General features: G+C 37.6%; 2 protein-coding genes across 6 annotated transcripts in view; one reads left to right on the forward strand and one right to left on the reverse strand.

Moving 5' to 3' along the window:
- The window catches only part of LOC146468874 (uncharacterized), a 20,454-nt gene extending 6,774 nt beyond the window's left edge, over positions 1 to 13,680 (reverse strand). Inside the window, exons 1-2 of one of the 3 annotated variants that reach the window (XM_085123939.1) lie at positions 5,379 to 5,416; positions 2,924 to 2,981 (exon numbers count right to left, since the gene is read on the reverse strand). The gene's annotated coding sequence lies outside the window, so the exon portion shown is untranslated. Of the gene's footprint in view, positions 1 to 2,923; positions 2,982 to 5,378; positions 5,478 to 13,523 lie in introns of those variants that run through there. The other 2 variants (XM_085123938.1, XM_085123937.1) reach the window with 2 other exon arrangements.
- Positions 1 to 20,528, forward strand: part of LOC146468875 (uncharacterized) — a 33,415-nt gene that overhangs the window by 4,906 nt on the left and 7,981 nt on the right. Inside the window, exon 1 of one of the 3 annotated variants that reach the window (XM_085123933.1) lies at positions 10,599 to 10,743. The exons of 1 other annotated variant lie outside the window; for it this stretch is intronic. The gene's annotated coding sequence lies outside the window, so the exon portion shown is untranslated. Of the gene's footprint in view, positions 1 to 10,598; positions 10,744 to 18,635; positions 18,779 to 20,528 lie in introns of those variants that run through there. One more of the 3 variants, XM_085123934.1, reaches the window with a different exon arrangement.

Consider the following 20,528-nt stretch of genomic DNA (forward strand, 5'->3'; position numbering starts at 1 on the left):
CGAAAACAACATTTCTAAATCTGTCTATACGGACAGATGGCAGACGTTTTTCTGGTCACCCTTTGGTCGTTTTTACAGTTGGACACCAATGAACTTAAGCAACACTATTTACTGGATCCATTTGACCTTGTACTGTCAAAAGCCAGTTCAATGCCCCATACCGAAAAAGATGGTGACTGGTACATTTATTCATGTAATTCTTGTATACGAAAACCGTAAAAACGCTCACACAAACGCACAGAAACGTTCTTAAAACTTCAAACCTAGCATTGGTAATGTTGTTAGTACAGGGACGAATTTTGCAAAAAGATATATTTAACAATTATTCCACGAGCGCGCGTTGAATATGAGATGATAGATAGCCAACGAGGAACGTAGCGCTGAGTTGGCTATACTCATCTCATATATCCAACAAGCGTGAGTGGAATAATTGTTATATTAAAATCAATCAAGTAATATTGTTAGACCTTGCTGATTTCCTTTTCGAGAGCAACCAGAAAACAATTTATGGTCGCTACTTCTCGTGCATGGTATAATGGCTCATATACCATGGCCGGTAAGCCAATCAAAACCCTGGAATTGCATTATACAATGATCCAGTTTTTAATAAATATATACAGCTGTTTCGACAAAGGTTGTCCAAAAAAAGCGTAAAAGCGTACGCGATAATGCCGAAAGGTAGTCTGGTAAATACCCAATAAATTTCAACAAGTGCTCAGAATCCATATTGCCCGCTATCTCAAGTCTTCGCTGTACGGTCGAGGGATTATGGATTCTGAGCTTTTGTTGAAATTTTTTGGGTATTTACCAGACTACCTTTCGGCATTATCGCGAACGCTTTTACGCTTTTTTTGGACAACCTTTGTCGAAACAGCTGTATATGTCTTTCTACGTGCCGATTGAATGTGTTAGGCTCGCAAGGCATTGTGGGAACATTTTAGCCCGCCATATTTTTCCGTACGCTGGATTAAGCCTACTGGTAAGAAATCCTTCAAGAGATAATGGTCACAAAAATATCTTCTGCGGTTTATATTCTTTGCAAACTACGGCATGTGGCTTAAACCACGTATTTAAAAGGATTAGGTACAACAGTGACGGGTGTCTGGAATCTAATTAGTCTTGAAGCAAACGTCTTTTTATCTGTTTTAATAAGGCCATTATTTATATTTATTTGTATTAAGTCATATATCCAGACGCATTTCCTTGTAATCATAATTAAAGATAATTAATTTGCCCTTAAAGCTAATCGTCAATATTCGATGCACGTAAGATAGGCGGTGCTTCAGTTTTCGTTAGAAATCGTTTCCCAATGGTTTGACCATTGACCATCAGTAGTCTGAGTAACAGTAATCTCCCTTAACAACACAAGCACAAAGAGAATGCAACGTGATGTAAGTCAAATTCTTTCACAAATTTTCACTCACTGGAGTAGTTTTCTTAAACTTCGTGGACATGAGCATGCTTGCGTTATTAGTCGAATAGAAAGAGAGGCATGTCTGCACGCAATCAGTTATGGCGAGTGTTCTTTTGCTGGCCTTTGAATTTAATCTTTAATCAAAACATGTGAAATAGGATTGTTGACGATATCGACCGTGTTAACAAGCGTTCAAATTGACTTAAAACTAGCTTTTGTCGGGTCGTCAGATTAATGCGTCTATGTCATATTAAAGGACGACACGTTGCTCCCAAAATGAAGACTGGATATCTTTACCAAGAAACAAATGGCACGTTAACACCAGGAAGAAGCTATCAAGTAACTTTTAAGTAGGAGCAAGCGATAACGACTCAGTTTACTGATTTCCCAGGGCACAATGAGAGAGCTTGAAAAATTTGGCCTTTTGGGTGCAATCCATCTTAATCTTTGTCATCCGTAACAAGTCAGATCACAGACTCTTGTACTTTCGTAATTTTTTTTTTTCAAATTCAGGTACTCCCTGATACCATTATGTCTACTGTTAATGAAAAGTGCTGTCTGAACATAATTGACATATTCCTTTTAGTAACTTCTAAGGCCTGCAGTGAATTTCAAAGTTGTGAAGTTTGTTTTTAACGTTTTCGGATCCGTGGTCGCCTTCACACAGCTTCCTACAATCTGTTTTCTTCTTTTTTTTTATTTTTTTTTTTATTATATGCAGCTTGTAATGACAGAACTGAGTGGAATGCAGTTGAGGAAATAATCTGCCGAAGAATTTTAACTTCGCCGACTTGAAATAAAAAAGATTTTGAAGAAAATTAATCACAGACCGAGTTGGCATTTCAGTAACCCCTTATCTCTCTCTCCAGACCGCAAGGCTGTTAAAGATATTTACGTTGGAAAAACTACGCAAAGAATTGAATGTGAACAATTTCCAAAGAAAACAAGTTCTGGGTTAGTGAAAGGCAAGGGTTAATGCGAACAAAGACGATTTATTTCTATCCGTTATTTGTTCTTATTATTATGGTGAATCCAATTTCGTGCCCGTTATTCAACTGAGCAAAAGGGTATATCGCACAATATTTACCGTTACAAATTATTATCTTCCAAATATTGTTTACAACACAGATGCTTCATTTCCATCTAGCTATCTGTTACTATCGTTAAAATTATGGAGTACATATAATTTCAAGCCCACTTGTCAACGTACTGAACAAAAAAGCCGCGACTTTTAGCCGTGAATCAAGTATCGTTTGATGACCATTGAAACGTTGATCAATTGGCATCTGTAAATGCAACTTTTCTTTTGTAATATAGCCGATTTTATCTTCTTAAATTATATCATAAGAAGCAACTTAACCTGGAACTTTAAACGTCCAATCAGTCAAGTATTGAAGCGTTTGTAAGTTCTTTTTAGAATGTCTTTTGCTTTCACTATTTGCAGTAGATGTTTGCAAGTGGACTAAATTCCAATAGTCAGAGGAGTGAAAACTTGTGAAAGAGAATTACCTCTTATTTGCTGCAATGCTAACAGTCGAGTGTGTAGTTGGGTCTCACCTACTCCCCTCTGTTGGAGCGATGGAGAGAAAGATTACAACTCCCTTCGTCTAGTCGGTAATGTAGTAAACACGTATACGTTCAAGAATGTTTAATTGTCCTACAAATGTTTGCCAATCGAATGTAACTTAATTCTTCATTGTCGAATGCAAGAACTTACGTAATGTCAAAGTATCAACAGAATGTACTTAACAAGCGGAACCTGCACTTCAAAGACTAAATTGCTTTAACATGTTTTATAGTTTGTCGTTAAACGATACTCTGTGAGCAGTGCTTTGTCTACCGGACACTACAAACGTCCGGAGGAGAAAGCACTGCTCACAGGGTATTAAACGAATGCTATTTGCGTCATCAAAGTCATCTGATCATAAGACTTCAAGTTTTGAAGGCTTATAAGAAGCAGGTGAAGTGACTCGCCTTAAATTCCATCCATTGTCCTTTGTTAGTTTCAAAGACCACATTTTTAATGCAGTTCACACCAACTTTGAGATAATTGCTTCCAATTACAATTGGTCACATTTAGCGTTTCTTGAAGCTTTCCACATCTTAAAGCCTGTAGAGAATTAGATCTTTTCCTCTGATTACCAAGTATTCTAGGTATATTACGTAATATTCGATAATATCAACACGCCTATGATATTTAAGTCGCCTCTTGTAAACTGATATTGTCACTAGCTATGACTCTGTAATAGAGCCGAAATATTGTAAGTTCGAACTATCTTGTAATAAACCAAAACTTGGTTTCTACAATGATATCAATTCTCGACCTTTTTTTTATTCGTTTTGTATTCGAAAATGTCAGATGGCTCTGGATTTTAAGTTCCTTAAACGCTTTCCTTACGTAAGAATTGGGCAGCTCTTCACAGGCAACAAAATAATGCTGCGTATGCACAGTGAACGATTTTCATTTGCCATTCATTAAACAGTTTAAATAACTACTTTTATCAAATTATCAACGGAATTCAAACGAAATTAGATTTTAAATAATGAAATCGTTTAACCATATGGGATAGTGAACAAATACTTTTAGTGACCGTTACTGAAAGTTCTGATATAAATTAAAATAACATCTGTGTTCATTAATCCATAGTTTTACTTCGAGGCAATTCTTGACGTCCTGCATGCCCAGTTGTTAAAGGTTACAGACAAGTTTAATGGTTGATGAACCAAATCAAATATTTGCCAATCGGTTACTGGAGTTGCCACATCCGAAATCTTTCCGTTCATAATCGATGATATCACTTCTCAAATGAACTTACAAACGAACGGAAATCGTAACTAAATTATACTGAAAATCGTTTTAGCACGCGTAATATAATTGCTTAATGTATCTTCAGGTTATCATTGAGGTTAAACCAGTGTAACCCTTTATTCGTTATATGTTAGAGGAATTGACTAAAATGTAGAATGTAAGGGCAGTGGTTAATACTACTATATACTCAAACAGGGCTCCCAAACAACAAAATAGATGGTGGTCTCTACCTGCACCCCCTTTCCTCAAAAGATGGTGTCTTTATTGCATAATCACCCCTCTATATAGTAGTAACAATGACAGAGATTCAAACCCCACTTTCTTGTTTATCTAGCAATGCTGACACTTGCTAGCGGAATATTTCTATGGCAACTCAAATTTAAAAGCCAATAAATTTTGTCGGTAATATTCATGTCCCCTGTTTTTCATCTCAGTGCCGATTTTAACAAGAATTCGACAAGACTCGACATTTATTAGAAGGGTGAACGACCCTCGTGAATACTCCTATTAAACAAGTAATTTTTCAAAATATTTACTATAGTTGAAATATTGAACTAAGTTTTTCAAGATATTGAACTAAGTTTGACCAAAATGGCTGCTTTGGTCCGCTCACTGAGTTGCTGAGAGAACAGGAACAGAAAGTTATGCAATATAAAAACTGTGCATGCATTCGTCAGGATTCCGAGGAATAAAGAGACATTCCATATCTTTGTTAGGTTACTCTATGTATAATAACTGCAAAGGCCTTGCTGTTGTATCAGCATCAATTTAAATGAATACAGACTTACGAGACGCAGCAAAAAAGAAATAAATCAGTTTTTGATTTGATATTTGGCGACAAAATAACAAGAACTTTCCAGTTCTACATACATGAAATAACTACATGAAATAACTTGTTTTTGGCAGTTGCTGATGAATACTCCCAATTCTAAAATTCAGCACTGACTTGGAGACGAACCCAGCTGACGCAGAAGAGAGAAGATTATGGCGCGTTTTTATGAAAAACATACTTTCTAATTTCACGAGAAAATAACGAGTTTTCAGCAGGAACTAAATTAGTTCTCAGTGTGCACAGTGGCTTACTCTAGGACTTAAGGTGTAAATTTTCAACACTTAGTGCGGAGGGGATGCAGCACGCGCGTCGAATTCACTTACCTCGTTTGAGAATTAACACTCTTGAATTGTGATAGCGCTGGAGGAAGAACTCATATTTGACCACAAATGCCCAGAGACGCCCGTTTTAAATTGTCCGAGACCTCCTACCAGGTAAATATTACAGCAACATTTGATCCGTCTCCGGTTACGGAGGTAATTTGTATTCATTAGAGACATGTCAGGGAATTCGGAATTGGCAGTTTTATCAGATGATAAATACCACGACTTCAAACCAGTTTATAGGTGAAAAGTTGTTCTACATGCTACTGTTAGGTCTAACAGAACATCAGAGGGCGAATGAAGGCCCATCAAGAAACAACTGATAGATGGATCAGAGTTCGTGATTTAGAGAACGCATGCAGTTAAAGACCGTTAAACGAAGATCAGGGCACCCAACAGATCGTTTCGGTAAATTATCTGTTCGGAAGACCCTCAATCCCCTACAATTTTCTAAAGGGAATTTTCACCTCGAACTTTCGTGATATGGGAAATTTATGACCTGGTGTTTTCGGATTGATAAAAATGTCGTTTCGGGTGCCGAAAAAAAGGTCAGCTAAGATTTTCGGAAAGGAAATAAGACCTAAGGTTTTCGGGAAATGGACAAAGATGCCCTAGTAATCTCGAAAAGACTCAATTTCCCCTTGAATAACCGAGCAGACAATAATATTTATAGCGCGGCCTAAAATGAACCTACAGAGCTTTAAGCACTCCAGATAGCCTAAAATAGCGTTTCAAAGGATCTGAAAGAAAATTGTCGTTGGATGCCCCTGGAAGATGAAGAACTTTTGAACGGTGGCTGACATTAGTTTATTGGATGTAACTTCATCACGTTCTAACAACAGTAGCCAGTGCAGTAACGAAAACACATGCCCTTATTTTTACGTGCCGTGCTTCACTTTAACATCCAAAGTGAGTCTTTATTAGAAATAACATAGATCACGGAGGGTCGGAGGCTCATCCCATCTGGAGCTCGGATTTTTTCCGAGCTTCCCATGATACAAAAACTTATCATGTGCTTCACTTTGTAGTGCAAAAACAAAAACAACGACGTTATTCCGTCGACCGACTTACGACACAAGAACATGGATTTCTGAAACAGGATTATAGGTCAATAAAGGTCCAATAAGACTTATTCACGTGCCGTTATTGACTTACTATGAGGCTTCACCTTGAAATGTTAAAAAAAAAAAAAAAGACCAAAACAAACAAAAACATTGAAACGATCTTCCGTTGACCGAATTGCCACAAAAAACAGAAGGATTTCTGGTACAAGATTAGGTCTACCGTAAGGTCCTTTAAGGCTTATTTACGTGCCGTTATGGACTCACGCTTCACTTTGAAATGTAAAAAACAAAAACATTTAAAACAATGTTTTGTTGACCGAATTGCCACAAAAACAGGGATTTCTGTCGCAAGATTAATCTACGAGAGTCCTGTAAGGCTTATTTACGTACCGTTTCTGAGTCACGCTTCACTTTGAAATGTAAGAAACAAAAACATTTAAAACAATATTCTGTTGACCGAGTTGCCACACAAAGAGAAGGATTTCTGAAACAAGATTAGGTCTACGAAGGTCCTGTAAGGCTTATTTATGTGCTGTTATCTGCTCAGGCTTCACCTTGAAATGTGAAAGAAAGAAAAAAGACGATATTCCGTAGACCGAAATGCGACATAAACAGAAGGATTTCTGGAACAAGATTACGTCTACGAAGGTCTTGTAAGTCTTGCCTTCACTTCTAATCTTGATTTATGTCTGAAAACGCCCCAGAGCGTGAGCCGGAACTGGCGTTCGAGAAAACGAATTCGGTATTTAGTTTTCATATTCCCAATATTTTTGTCACACACTTTCACTCTTAATTTCTTAATAAGATACAAATCATAAAAAGATACATTAGTCATTTTATTGAATGTGGTCCGACAAGAGACATTTATCTAAATCTCGTGAACCTTTTTGTTCCAAACAAGCAACCGCGAATTCGTGGGTCTTGCATGCGGGGGTGTTTTCAAATAACATTTTAAGCTTTAAAGCCGCAAGATCCCTATACTAAAATAGCACACTATGGAAGCCTCCTACGAATGAGCTCCGTCTCTAAGTAAGAACTAGCTAAATAAACACACGATTCCCTCACCAATCTTTTATCATCTTTTTAGACACCCTTCCTCCACCCTACGGGTCGTAAAAGTGATCCACTTTGGAGACAACTCTCTTTTCGGCCAACGAAGTACAATTCCTTACAATTGGCTTGATAGTTAAGCTGGAAAAGTGTTGCACGTATACCAGTATCGCAAGGTTATGAGATAGAGTGCCATTCAAGCCTGATTTTATGAAGCTTTATTTACGAGTTCCGACGTTGCCCAAATCAATGCCAATTGTTAAATATATACATTTCAAAGACCCGTTTGTTTATTGGTACGTGTATCAGTGTATTTTTGTTGAAGTCCACCCACCACCGCGCTGTAGTTCTCACATTTCCTTGTCCTGCCCTCAAAACCACTTTGAAATGCGTTAAGCGATAGTACTCAGTAGAGTGCACTTTTAAAGCTAACAAAGATAAAGCAGTCTGTAAAGCTGGTTGCATGATTTCTGCCGGGGAATATCATATCAAATCTCTGCCATTCAGCGGAAACAGTGTGACTATCATTTACAAGTCTACAAACACTGACTGAGGGCAGCATTTTTCAGGCTAGGTCAGAGAAGGGCATGAGAATTGGTCTGAGAACAGATTGTTTTCCTCAAGTAAGAGGTTTTGCCCACCCACGCGTATTTATTTTGTCTTTGAAACGAAGTTAATGCCGCATACTGGGAAAGAAAGTACAGTGTCCTTTTGATGACACTAAAACTACTCAATTTCCACATCTGAAGTAGATTTAGTTTTATATTAGTCACACGCAGAGTTATCAGTATTTGCAAGAATCGCATCAAATATGTGTATCTAAGATTTTCCCTGTAGTTTGGACGAAGATAGGAAAAGGTGTACAAAACTCATATTTGGAGGTTACTCTGTTTTTAAAAGTTGCTTTGTTAAAGATGCCAAGGGCATTCACAAACTTGAGGTTTAAAGTGTCTGGCTGCCGCGTAGAATTGTAGGTTGTTCGTAATCAAGTGGGTTTAACTGATTAAAATAGTTATATATTTTAAATTCCTCTCTTTACTATTATCGCGAAACCATACTTTAGACAAACAACATTTCAATCCACAGTGCAAAATTCAAACCACCTTGCACAGCACGAAGCAAAAAACTAAACACAAAAGAATTGACAGTGGCCAAAAACCACAAACATTTGTCTCAACTGTTCTAACTTTGATATCAACGACACAGGTCATACTTCACGATGGTAAATGTCGAGTTGGCAATTTGTTCCTGGGTACAGCCGCCCAAAAAAAAAAATAACTGGTTTAACTTCCATCAGAGCTATAAAACTAATAACAAGTATATCTAACGCAGTAAATTTTGCTTACTCAGTTTTTGTACCATGTTTACTTTTAAAAAGCCTCAGAGGCTCAAGCTTTTACCATGGTAAATTCTCAAGTATATGACCTCAAGCAATAGTAAAATCAGGCTAAAACAATTAAACGAAACCTTTAAATCGGTAGTTTGAACCAGATGAGCCGAGCACACAAATGTCCACAGAGCGTTACGACCGACCATATGAAATCAGGCTCTCCATATGTTTGCAGCCGCTGCGAGTCAAATCTTTTTTGATATCTGAAAAGTTTAATTTGCAATATTAAGATAGTGACGACCACATGTAAAGCCGGGAGAGAGATTTAATTACCAACATCTGAATACTGTTTGTGTGATTTTACAACGCGAGCTCCGTTTTAATTAGATCAGCCGTCTTCATATATTCTACGCGCTTTCTGATTAATTAAAAACATTTACCATGAAATAAGGAAAGTTTACCATGACATAAGGAAATTATTTTGGGTGTTTGTTGTGGTCGTTGTTGTTCTTATTTGTTTTTTTTTTTTTGTTTGTTCATCGTGTTGCTGTTGTGTCTTTTACCCTTTTTTGTTTTGTTTGTTGTTTATTTGTTCCTTTTTTTTGTACCTTCAGCCATAAGCAGATAAAGGCCTTTAGTACTATAAAATGGGTCTGGAATATTGTGTGGTAGTCAAAGTTTGCAGATTCGTCTGCCCAATTTTATCCAAAAACGATCAATATATATTACAGGCTATTCGGTACTGTGAATTCTCAAAATGACCACGTGATCATGTTTATCCTACATTTTCCGCTCACCGATTTTAGTTTCCCAGTAAAACTGAGTTATTTTGCGGTAGCATCAAACCAGAATTATTTTGCATTATTATCAGCTATGTGCTAATTTTTTTTTTATGGAAACATAAACACGAATCTCACGTTGGCCGTTAACCGTAAACGCGATTCTAAATCTCTATTATCACCCTGGCCAAATTTAATGGTTTTCCACTTAAACGAGTTTGTTTTTTTTTTTTTTGTTGTTGTTTTTTTTGTTTTTGTTTTTGTTTTTTTGTTGTTGTTTTTTTTTCGATTCTCAACTATTAACATGAGGCAGGATCGGTTGACCATATTCCGGTATGGGAGAATTGGAACGTGCATATGTAAATATTTCGAGTAAACTTTTCCGAAAAGATCCCGTTCGTGCTTGCGTCAGTTTATTTAATCAGGTACACCATTTCCTGTTTCTTGATTTCTTTTACACTGAGTTGTTTCTCGAAATCTCCCCAGACAAGAATCGGCAAAGCACTATGACCTTTATCTTCAGGAAACGACCGATTAGTGAGTGCGTGGTAGCATTTCTTGTGTGATTATAGGATTATGGATTATCATCAGTTAGTATTATTAACCTCGAGGATCTCTAAATGTCACGTAAACTCGGGTTTTATGTGGAGCCAAGAAAGAGATTTCCTTACAAGCTACTGCTAAAAATTGCTTTGAATTGCATTCCTTCGGCAGCTACAAATCTGGTAAGAAATTATCAGTAGTAATTCTGATTGCTTCAAGAAGGTTTTCTATCGATTTTATTTCTCACACGAGTACATCACCTAAGCCCTGACTAAAGCAAGTTCTCTCAGGCGTTTTCTGAGCTCAATAAATTTATAACGGATTAGTCAATTGATATATTTTATCTTGAAGGAATATTTTTACCTGAAACTGGATTATGGGCGGAGCTACGGAAGGATAATAGGGCGTGTAGACCCCCGTGTTAGACCCTGCGGTATTTATGGCGAAAGCGGCACACGTCAGCCCGTCCTTTTCTTTGTCGTTCACGTCTTTAAAAACCTTATTCCTTACTAATAGGCTCACAACGTAGCAGGACTTGAGATTGGAACAGACAAGATTCTTCAAAGTCACTTCTGGTTGTTGGTCTGGCACTTTTGTAGGTACATTTCCACTTTTCCTTTCTTTTAATTCTTTCCTTTTCGTTTCGCAAAAAAGAGATAACTTTAACTGAGATTAATTTGGGGATTTTTTTCTAAATTTAGTAAGGACTTAAATAGTTATAGTAGCAAAAGTAGGGAATGAATGAACAAAAATTGGATCATGGCTCCACTAGCTAACCCCATTGCGAAATTCAGACGACAACTGAATCGGCCCACTTGATGTTTGATACATGTATGTAATTATAGCGTAAATTCTAAAAGATAGAAATAAGTGTTGCACCTCACATTTCTCTGAAAAATCAGGTCGTGGTGGCCTGTTTGCCTTAAAATATATCGGATTTTAGGATTTACTTTGACTTAAACTGGCTTGCACGGGGCCATTTAACGAGGACAGTGCGTCCTGATAAAGAGCTATTTTTGTCCGGTTTATGACTACGTGAGAAAAGGAGATGTTAAAAAGGAATTCTGTAATCCAAAAGGAAAATTAGGGACAAATCGAAATAATTTATAAAGAACAATTATTCTAAAAGCTTTAAAATACATGTGTGTGGCATTTTTTCCCAAATTGAAGCGTAATTATCTTTGAAAAATGCGTGGTTAATCCTTCGTAGACTTCAATGGCCCTTGAAGAGATCTACTTTTCCCACAAAGTTATAAAGTTAACATGTAAAAATAACTTTGTATTAAAAGGTACCGTCTTTAAGAAACCTGAATTTCTCAAACCATTCTTAGATGCGCAGAATGCATCCACAATAACTAAAAGAGGCACCGCGCGAAAAGATGAAATTGCAACAAACTAAGAAATATGAAATTGTAACAAACTGATATACCATCACATTTATTCCACTGCGCATATGCCACACATTGACGTTCTTATCCTTATCCTAGCGGTATGCAGGATGTTTGAGTTTAATGGCCTTAGCTCCCACGAGTCCCTGTAGCTCAGTGATAGAGCATCCAAACTAGTAATCAGAAGGTCTTACGTTCGGCTCCTGATAGGAGCACTCGGTTTTTTTCCGAGTATGCCTGCGTCACTTACTGAATAATACATCATTCTCATTTATTCACCAGGCTTAACATATTCCCTCACATTATTTCCATTGCGCATATGTCACACATTGACATTCCAATGCGAGCAGTATGCAGGATGTTTGTCCCATGAAACCAGTTTAATGGCCTTGGCTCCCACGAGTCTCCTGTAGCTCAGTGGTAGAGCATCCGAACTAGTAATCAGAAGGTCTTAGGTTCGACTCCTGATAGGAACACTCGGATTTCCTTTTATCCGACTCTCTGTCACTCACTGAAAAAATACTGACATTTTTGTCAAACTAAGATAGGTATCCTAAACCTTCTAGAAACATACGCACCATAAGCCTAAGCATTTTGAATTCCTGTTTTTCAGTTTTAGCATTCCACAGTCATGAGCATAATCAATTCAAATTTGTTAGTTAAGGCTACGAGCGAGAGCAGTTAATATACCAACTCATAGAAAGCGAGGTGCGCTGAGCGCCACGTTGGCTATCAGAACCCAGGTACGAGAAGAAGAAATATGCAATATTTTTCTGTTTCATTTGAAACCGCAGGCTTTCCAAATGAAGTAGTGACAGCATATTGAGTCATTTGTACTTTGTGGGAAAATAATTTGATCGAATTAAAACTGCAATATCCGGTAGTATATTCTAAATTTAATTAACTGCGCCAAAGGTCTTCTTTTAGTGCTTTTAATAGAATGTCGTGTGGCTCAGTTGATCGCGTTTTCATTCACGTGCCAACTTGTACTTAGCGTTTCCGTTTCCAGAGTATAATATGGACCATTGGAAAACCACGGAATGGTTTAAATAATTATTTTTTATGGCTGCAACAGGTGCTGAGTGTGAAATTATTCGGTCAAAGAAGAGCTACGCCCAAACAAAGTTTTCCGGCCCACCATCTTGGTATGGCACTTGCGGTGAGAGCAGAATTTTTCTAAAAGAAATAATTGATTTTGTACTAATCCAATTTTGGGAAATGGAAACAAGATAACAGTTTCTAAAAAAAAACGATGATCAGTTAGATATATTATGCTTATCAGTTGATGCTTCACCAAACGCTTTATTCTCCGTTATTTCAGTGCAGTATAATGGAAGAGTAAAAATTCATGAGGTGCATACGTCAGTACAAGATAGCCATACTCGGTAGATAAGAAATGCTATACAAACGTCGGCATAGCTCAGTTACAAAATCTTTCTCCTCTTCCACTCTATTTATAATTTTAATCAGTCTTCCGATGGTTTCCTTGACACCTTCTATATATGAACAATATTTTTTCACTGTATCTATGTCAGTGTTTCCTGGGCGGATTCCGTTTTGCGACCAGATTACGGAAATTAGTTGAGGCTATTTCTCAACAGTTGCAATTGTTTGAAACTTTCTTCAAATTTATGCACCCCACTGAAGTAAATTGTTCCCTGAGAAATGTTCATATAAGAAAGCCTATTGTTAAAGAACAATTCAATGCTTAGAACGTATCTTAGAAATGTTGTTACGATGAACAGTTGCGGCTGACCAATTCAATCTACTGGCGGATGCCAGGTCGTTAGCCAAATTAAGCAAATTCAAAAAAAGTTGAAATGGACAAGTCATATAAGGAGACAAAGTCGAAACCCTAAATAGGTAATATGGAAAAGAGGTTCCTGAATATGGCTCCAAAATAGTCCATGGGAAAGATCGATGCAAATGTCTTTGTTGTCAGCTGCTTTGAAATCGAGAAGCGGCTCCAGTACACAAGTCGAGATACATACCTTGAGTGAGACTTACGAAGATATCCTAACTGCCAGAGAGAGTCGATTCAGTCTCTAATTTCCAGCTCGGTGTCCTTTTTAACTGGAATGGTCAATTGATTTGTCAAGCTAATCTTCTGCCTTTGAGTCAATCAGTGATTCGGCTGCACAGTATCACGAGACATCGATACTAGATTCTCACGAAAAATGGGTGACTAATTGTGTGGGGTGCATAAAACAACAGGAGCAAAAGATCAAGTTATTTATAACTCATCCAATTGAACCTTAGCCAGGGTAAAAACACGCTATAGCACACTAGCAAATGCCTGAAATGGGGCATCTTTTAACAGCAAACAATAGCCTGATATTGCGACGTCCTTCTTAATGACAACAGATCCCCAGTTGTGATCATGTGGGTGTTTAAAAATATATGTATGCTTACAAACAAATGTCAGGTTATTTCTTGGAAGTTGAAAAGCTGGATTAAGCATTTTCAGGCGCTATAGTTCAACAGCAAATCTTTCGTCCAGGAATTCGTTTTTTTCAACATCCCAGCTAAGAAATAAAAAAAAACAATGGAAATACGAAATTGGAATGTCTGAGACATCAGATTTCTGAAACTGTAAACCGCTTCCGGGAGGGCTGTTGATCAGAATTGGAAAAAATATCCCAAACTTTTTTTTTTTTTTCATAGAAAATTCTAAAACGTACAGACATAAAATCACTGCTGTGACAGAAGAAAATTTTCAATGGTTGCACTCTGAAACTCCACCAACAAACCCAAAACTTGAAACTACATGGCGACATTCTGCCTTTCGAAGCTGAGCTAAAGTGCCCACTTACTTATCTCAAGCTTTACCTGGGAATCAACGCAGAGATTAAATCAAATCTGATGGTACCAAGTGGGAGGTTTCAATGACAGAATCTACTTAGTAGCTTTTAACGGACCTACTGAGAGACTATGATGAGTTTTGCAGCTGTAGCGAATAGATCGAGACAAAAGGAGATCAATAGACGCTCGAACAAACTTTAACTGTTTTTGCCAAAACTTGTTGTTGTCGCCTTCTCACTTGTTAGACACATTAGGGCCATTTATACGGGAGAAAATAAGACACGTCTTATCTTAGACGCGTCTTAAATAAGACGCGAGCTGATCGTATAAACGGCACAAAATAAGCGTTCGTGTCTTATTTTAGACGCGACTAAAATAAGACGCGTCTAACTCTGGAACAGAAGCTTGGGCTGTTCTTGTCTTGGTCGCGTCTTAAATAAGACGTGAACTTCCTCGTATAAATGGTACACGCGTCTTAAATAAGACGTGACTACAAATGAGCATGCGTAAGAGCGAGTGACGCGTCACGACATACGTCACTGACCGCTCTCAGCTCTGCAAAATGGCTTCGCAGTGTTCACAGTCCGCTTTGCAGTGTTCAAAAACACCAGCAACACCGGCAGCAAAACGAAATACGTGGACTACCACGGAAGAGAAGGAGTTTCTGCTTATTTGCAAAGAGAGGGCATTTGCCGAGGAGCTGGACAATTGTGTTACGGGCGCCGGTGTAAGTTACTTCTGATGTAACTTTTGTTTACATTGAACGTTTATCCTTTCGCAATTGGTACAGATGAAAATTTGTTGCAAATCATTGCTAATTAGCATGGTTGCTAATGGTAACGTCGCATGTAAACAAGGCTGTATCAAAAATAAGACGCGGGTCGTTTACACGTGATTTTTGCGTCTTACGCAGGACGCGATCGTATAAACGGTACAGTTCGCGTCTTAGATAAGACGCGTCTTATTTTCTCCCGTATAAATGGCCCTATTGTTCTATTGAATAGCTACCGTTTAATATGGCACTGATACAGTATATGCCCATCCAATTTTGCTAGCGAATTGTTTCTCACGTACGTGTGTACAGATACCAAGAGAGGTAAATTTCAGATCACTGCTTTGTGGCATTTAAATTAATTAAGGTGTTTCCCTGTCCTGAAGCCCGGGGGTGGGAGGGTTGCTAGTTATGTGCGGTGTGACTGTATGGTTTTTGGGCTGTTTTGGTCTGAAGGAGGGTATGGATTTTAATTATTTTGGTCTGAAAGTCTGAAAACGGGTATGGATGTGAATGGATCTAGAAACCAGGTCTGAAAATATTAATACTGGCATACGTGAATTTTAGAGGCCGAATCTAAAAAAAGGTGCCGGAAAATTACATCTATTTGCACGTAATACACTCTGTTTTTTTTATGAGAACGTTTAATTTTGGAGCTGAGGCTGAACGTTCTCATATTTTTTGCGATTCGAGGCTGAAAACGTTCTTAAGATGTTCTTCAATTACATGATATAAACTACTTGTATTTCAGTAAATCAATGTGGGGCGTGACCAGGAAACCTATCAAAGTGCATTGCCTGCTGAGATATGGTAGCAAGAACTGCTGATTATGACAAACCGAGATGTGTGTCACCATTGTTGATGTTATACAAAACATGCCCTTGAGTATTTTGGTTAATTTACATTTGCTACCTTGATTTTATATACAGATTAGCGAAATAAAAACGTTCTTAATCGACTCTCAGCCTGAGGAATGTTCTTAATACGTTGTTTTGGTTAATCTCAGCCTCGACGTTCTTATAAAAATGGTTCTTATAAAAAAAAAACAGAGTGTATGGATTAATAGGGTCAGGGTTTGTGGAACCGAGCCGCACGCCTCACCAAAAGTTCTGAGGAGTGCCTCCGGGGGTCCTGAAGGCAGCACGTCTCAAATTCTTTCCCCTCCAAAAACTTCTGCTCATTTTTGATAGGTTCGGCACATGTGAAGTTCGACGTTTGAACCGGAGCTAAGTCATCGATCAATCACAGCTTTTTTGTAAGCTCGTGCTATGGAACAGTCTGGCAATTACAGCGGCGTTAAATCTATAGTTCCTGTATTCTGATATTGCTGCTCAGTAAATAACTTTCGAAGAATTCAAGGATCGATGTCTACGTAAAAAAAAAAATATTTTCGAGCATACTATAGACAACAATATTGAATCGGGGGCAACTGTTATCGTCAGTCCGCCTTCGTCGTGAGAGGAAACTTAGATCATACGACGAATATATCTACGAATCTCATACTATCTCAAATGAAATTGGCATTTGGCCGGCGTTGTGCTCTTCGGAAGGATTTATTCGCCTACTGTAATAAAGAAAACACGATACTTTCTCACCTAAAGAAAAATTCGCGGCGGCAGTAGTTCGGAAGACTTAAAAAACAATAAACTAGACTGCCAAAGGTAAACCCACTAGGTTTGGACTTAATTCCTGGCGTTAGCAAGCGCCAAAACTTTGGAACAGCTTACCTGATGTTGTTAGAGCGTCATCTGATTTTAAAACCTTTAGCAAACAAATCAATACTACGATTATGTAGAATTCATAAGCTGCTTTAAATCCTGTATATAATTATTAGTTGATCAATTTTATTCTATTTTATTTATTTATTTATTTATTCATTTTAATCGTGGCATGCCTGTAAACTAGCTGATGCAGTTTGTGACAAAACCATATAGCTAAGCGCATGTTTGGACCACGTTAAATAAAGCTCATTCATTCATGCGGGAAGAAGAGTAAACTGATTTTCCATTTTGAGAGTCCTTAATTGTTAATTACGACATTTAAATGCTCTCCAATGGTGCCATTTGGTTTTTACTGTATAATTATACAAAAGGAAGACCAGTTGATTATTGTTATCTCCAATTTTGAGTCAGGTCGATTTTGGAAGTGAAAAGCGTTATAAGAAAATATAATTAAGCTGGCCTCGATTATTTAACACAGGCGATTGGCCAACACTTGAATAGTACGACAGCTGCATGTATGACCAGTCGAAGGATCTAAGATAAAAATTGTCATTATAAGATTTGTAGATTCTCAATGCATTGTACTAACAACAGTGATAAAGAAAACAGGATATTTTCGAAGTGTAGACGAAAAGCACTGAGGAGAACGAGATGAATAAAAGGAAAACCTCTTCGACTAACAACTTCCTGCATAGGCGTCTGTGTTTTAAACGATTGACGCGGCTAAATCTCTTGAACTTACAGACCTCCAATATCAAATTGAATTGGCATTTAGCCTATGTTGTTTAAGGGAAAATGGATTTATCCATTGTAAAATAACAAAAAACAGGATATTTTCGTGGTGTAAAGGAAACTATTACCAGAGAATCAACAGACTAAAACGAACAAAGCTTAAACTAACTTCAACTCCGGAATCGTACCCGCGCCATACTGCCGGGGAATTGAACAAGCATGTTGTCCAACTGCGTTGACACGTCTACTTATCCTGAATATGCTAAATTGTATAGAGATAAAGGTGTTGATCACAACTGAATTATGTTTGAAATGCCTTTTATCTAACGTGTGATCTATATGATCTATACAGCTCATCATCGAAGCAGCTTGCACAGTAGGTTCTATACAAACGAATAAGAAAAAAAAAAAAAAGAGTGCGTCGGTGGGATACTATTGTTCAAACCACATCTTTGAAGCACCTCCCACACAGCAACGAGACAGCAATGTTTACAAGCAAATTTGCGATAATCTGAAAGACTGAAACAGTTTCGCTTGAAATACTCAGCCGGCCAGAGAACAGTTCACCCGTTCACCCTCAAAGAAGGTGCTTGCCGGTGCAGACATAATCTGGATTCAGGGTAGAGTTACCGCAAACCGATTGTCGAATCTAGAAGTTTCGTAAACTAAATTCTTCAATCATACCATTGTTAAATACAGGCGTACGGCTCGCCCTGAGTAGCACTTGATGAAAGGTTCTCAGTTCTATAACATTCGGTGCTCGGATTGGAAAACATTACGATCAAGAGTCTTCATGAGTTAGCTCTCTGCACTGCCGAACAAATTACAAGTCTGTGGGCCGCAATATATAATGTAGCTTCGATCAGTGTAGCGTCACATTTGATATTTTATGACAATTACAAACCATTCAACTATTTAACTCGTCATTCATGATCAATTGACCTTAAAGCCCTTGTTTTCCTGGCACTCGATTGGCGGGGGAGTGGCATAGTTCAATCAAAATGTAAGACATTCTTATTTCAGCATGACATGTCCAACATCTTGTATAAATACGTAAATGTTTTACAGAAACAACTCAGTCAATCTTTACGTCAATCGGGCAGAGCCACTCTGAACTTAGCGAATAAATTACGTTGTATTTACAAAGAAGGAGCAGTTAAAAGCCAAAGGTCGTATAAGGAAAGGAAAGGACGCCGTTTAACACTCGATTTCAGAAAAGGTTTGTGACATGTAAGGATTCTTTCTGCCTGTTTTTCTTGTTAGAAACTGTTTTAGAATTTTCATTATACTTTCATCAAGTGGTGCTATTCTTTAAAGTCTAAGTGGTTTTTGCCATACTTTTACGCCTTTCTCTTGCCAAACGAAAATGTCAGTACTCTCTAATTATTTTACTGATATCTCGCAGATTTGAAATTAGTTCAATTTGACGAAAACAATTTACAAAATTGGATACGATTTACAGACTTTCCGGCTTACAATGCGTGTAATTTACACGGTTAGGGTGTGATCAAAGTTCGCAGCAAGAGAAAACCAAGTTACCGCTTGTCTCGTCTGAGGTTTGTCAAGCCCCGGAACACTTAATGGCAAACATCGCAATAAATCACTATAATAAACACAGAAAAAGTAATCTAACTTCAGAACCACCGAGTGTATACATTAGATTCCTGTTAGTGTTTATCCAACGTGGCTGGAATACCACGTATTTTTTTTTTTTTTTTTTTTTTTTTTTGTAAGTACACCAGCCGCGTAACCCGTTCAACGAGCCTTCGTTTCATTTTCTTTAGCCCGATTATTAAGCTAATCGAAGCTTGTACATCCATTAGATAACCGTTAATTAATTCTTCGAGTTCTATTAGTGTATAAAACGTAGTAATATTACTAGCTAAATTTTAATATTTTCCGTCAGTATCATACATCTTTCTGAGTTCTTAAATGACATGAAATCCTAAAGTTCTAACTTTAATATTGTCTTCCTAGACTGCAAGTTCCCAATTAAATCATTAAGTAAGTGGTTTTAATTGGTGGACCTGAAAAAAACATTAAGCGACTAGGGCCATTCAAATACCGGAAAGCAACTGAGCAGCACTTTCCTGTGTTTCTTAGTTTTATTATCCGGCAGAAGGTGATTCAACCTTGTGAGTTTGTAAGTGAAATCCTTTTAAAGTGTTACCCTACTTAAATGCTGCATAACAGCGCTCATCCTGTAGTGCATAATTTTCATTAGAAGGTGGTTCTATTTTCTGAGAAACAGGATGGAATGAATATATAATCATTCTAACGGGTAACCAATCCAAGTCAGTGGCGTTTTTTTACTATTCCATATTTAAAAAAACGGATTGTATAAGATACCTCATTAACTCCTGAACTGAAAAAGTTCATGATTTCTTTGGATGAACAGAGCATGGGTTCCGATAGAACGAACTTCTTCATATTTTTTAGATGTTTCGTTTCTACGCTTAGTTTTGGTTGCTTTTTGACGTGCGTTTAAAACTTCAGTTTCTGTCAGATACTAGAGGTGTACTCACAAACATAGTTACATAAACAAAATCGGTATGCTTGTTTTTGAAATCAGTAGAATCACTATTGAGCCGGAAAACCATACATGCATAACCGCACGATCCAATCGGCAGTCACTGTACATTGCTTATTTCAAGAGCAGAGTGCTTTATTTCAAGTGCACAGTCACTTACATTAGATAAAAGTGATGTGTGTTTTTAGGAAAGTTGTTGTTGCCTGAATCCGTTCATAAGTTTATCCTAAAATATTACTTGTATTTGGGAGAAAAACAATCTTGTCGGCTATTCAATAAAAACCACAGCGCTCCTTTGCGTCACTTGCGCCATTGTGAAAACCCACAGTTTAATTCTTTCAGCGTAAAGATTGCGCCCAGCTTTCTTTGTCATGTTAAAGCAATGTAAAACCGCAGTTATTTTTCGGCGAAAAACACTATTCCGTCTTCTCAGCAAGCA

Source organism: Pavona decussata, unplaced genomic scaffold, assembly GCF_977016875.1.
Source record: "Pavona decussata unplaced genomic scaffold, jaPavDecu1.1 SCAFFOLD_128, whole genome shotgun sequence".
NCBI lineage: Eukaryota > Metazoa > Cnidaria > Anthozoa > Scleractinia > Agariciidae > Pavona > Pavona decussata.